We start from the raw sequence: 3,105 nt of genomic DNA, 5'->3' as shown, positions 1-3,105 counted from the left end.
GCCTGTGGTTTTGGACTCCCTTACCTTGGCTATTTACCCTATCCACGCCCCTCATGTTATAAAAACCACCCCTCAGCCTCTGATGCTCAAGGGAAGATAGGCCCAGCCTATTCAGCATCTCATAGCTCAGGGTCTCCAACCCTGGCAACATCCTTGTAAAAACCGAGAGAACCGCGGATACTGTAAATCAGGAACAAAAGCAAAGTTGCTGGAAAAACTCAGCAGGTCTGGCAGCATCTACGAAGGAGAAAACAGAGTTAAAGTTTCAGGTCCAGTGACCCTTCCCCGGAACATCCTTGTAAATCTTTTCTGCACCCTTTCAAGTTTAACAGCATATTTCCTATAGCAGAGACACCAGAACTGAATGCAGTATTCTCAAAGTGTCCTCACCCACACTGCCACAGCATGAACTCCCAATTCCGAAACTCAATGCACTGAATAATAAAGGCAAGCATACCAAACGCCTTCTTCACTATAGTGTCTACCTGCAACCCCACTTTCAGGGAGCTATAAGCCTGCACCCGAAGGTCTCTATGTTCGGCAACACACCCCAGGATCCTACTGTAAAGTGGATAAGTCCTGTGCTTACTTGCCTTACCAAAATGCAGCACCTCACATTCATCTAAATTAAACTCCATCTGCTACTCCTCGGCCCATCATCCCATTTAATCAAGATCCCATTGTGCTCTGAGGTAACTTTCTTCTCTGAATACTGCGCTAACAATTTTGGTGTCATCTGCAAACTTACTAACTATTCTTCCTGTGTTCACATCAAGTCATCAATATAAGTGATGAAAAGCAGTGGACCAGTACTGATCCTCGTGGCACACCACTGGTCACAGGTCTCCAGTCTGAAAAACAACCCTCCATCACCACCCTCTGTCTTCTACCTTTGAGCCAGTTCTGTATCCAAATCGTTAGTTCTAAAGAACAAAGAACAAAGAACAAAGAAAATTACAGCACAGGAACAGGCACTTCGGCCCTCCAAGCCTGCGCCGATTGAGATCCTCTGTCTAAACCTGTCATCTATTTTCTAAGGGCCTGTATCCCTTTCGCTCCCTGCCCATCCATGTACCTGTTCAGATACTTCTTAAAAGACACTATCATGTCTGCACCTACCACCTCTGCTGACAACGCATTCCAGGCACCCACCACCCTCTGTGTAAAGAACTTTCCACGCATATCTCCCTTAAACCTTCCTCCTCTCACTTTGAACTCATGACCCCTAGTGATCGAGTCCCCCACTCTGGGAAAAAGCTTCTTGCTATCCACCTTGTCTATATCCCTCATTATTTTGTAGACCTCAATCAGGCCACCCCTCAGTCTCCATCTTTCTAATGAAAATAATCCTAATCTACTCAACCTTTCTTCATCACTAGTGCCCTCCATACCAGGCAACATCCTGGTGAACCTCCTCTGCACCCTCTCCAAAGCGTCCACATCCTTTTGGTAATGTGGCGTCCAGAACTGTAAACAGAACTCTAAATGTGGCTGAACCAAAGTCTTATACAACTGTAACATGACCTGCCAACTCTTCTCTCTGTATTCCATGGAATTTCTTGCTTTCTGTTTGATTGCCTAAATATTGGCAATAATGCCCAGGACAACCTTACATAATTTTATCAGCAGTAATGTCCACTTAAGGGATCCTACTTGATCCTGAAAGACAACTGGGAAGCTCTCTTCATGATCAAACTTGTAAATGATGGCTTAATATTGCAAACAAATTCCTCAATAAACAAGAATACATAATGGTTAAAGTTCCATTTTCTTGTCTAACAAATAATGGGAACTGCACATGACAGAATTTGTCACACTTTATCTTCTGCCATTACAAATAGTTACACTTTGAAGATGTTACATTGCCTCCAACAGGAGTCCAGAGCTAGGGGGCAGTCGTTAGAAGGCAAGGTCACTCTTTTAGGGCAGAGATGAGGGGAAATCTTCTTCCTTCACAGAACTGAGTGAATTTGGAGACCTCTACCTCAGAATTTCTTTTTTCCCTTCATTCACAGTGTGAGGCATTTATTGTCCATCCCTAATTGCCCCAGAGGGCAGTTCAGAGTCAACCACATTGCTGTGGGTCTGGAGTCACATGGAGGCCATACCAGATAAGGATGGCAGTTTCCTTCCCTAAAGGGCATTAGTGAACCAGATGGAAGATTTTCCCAACAATCAATTCATGGTCATCACTAGACTCTTAATTCCAGATATTTTATTGAATTCAAATTCCGCCATCGGCCATGGCAGGATTCGAACCCAGTCTCTGGATTAACAGTCCAGCACTAAGATCACTAGGCTACCATCTCCCTAAGATGGAGGGTCATGAATTAATTTGAAGGCAGAGATGGATAGATTCTTAAAGCAACAACTACTGGAGATCACAGTGAGCCAGACAGTGTCCACGGCGACTGAGCAAGCTAATGTTTTGACTCAAGTTGGCTCTTCGTCAGAGCTGCATGGGTTCTTGTTAGGCAGGAGAGTCAAAGGTTACTGGGAAGGTCGGGGCAGGGGGCAGCTGCAGCTGGGAACGTGGAATTCAAAACACAGAGAGATCAGCAACAACCTTATAGAATGGTGCAGCATGTTCAAGGGGCTGAATGGTCTACTCCTGCTCCTGTGAAATATCGCAAGATATCCTGGGATTGTGCAGGTGTCACACGATGCAAGTTCTTTCCTCGATTCCAACAGAACAGGTGCCCCTTTTCCACAGGTGTAAATGCAGCAGCTTTGCAAAACATCTGAGATGTGGTGAGCCTTTTGCTGTTTTCTTTAAAATTGTGAACCAAAGTGGGAATGCATGAAATGTCAACTTGAGAATGGCAATATCCTTTTCACACAATTGCTCTGAGATTTTCTGTTTTGTTACTCTAAGTTACCGGCACTGTGAATTAAGTGACTGATCTCTGGCGAAGACCTGGCATTGTCACAGCCTTCATGTTGAGCGGAAATGCTTCATTTCCTTCAGGCTGCAGGATATCACCTGTCGCACTTACATCATCGAAACATGGGTGTTAAATCAACTCTGGTTTCATTCGCATTAGTCATCAGACGCTTCACCGTTCCCCTCTTGCATTTGGATCGTATCTTTTAACGTATGACAGC

This window comes from Stegostoma tigrinum, chromosome 23, assembly GCF_030684315.1.
Source record: "Stegostoma tigrinum isolate sSteTig4 chromosome 23, sSteTig4.hap1, whole genome shotgun sequence".
Classification (NCBI taxonomy): Eukaryota; Metazoa; Chordata; class Chondrichthyes; order Orectolobiformes; family Stegostomatidae; genus Stegostoma; species Stegostoma tigrinum.
This window is presented reverse-complemented; position numbering follows the sequence as displayed.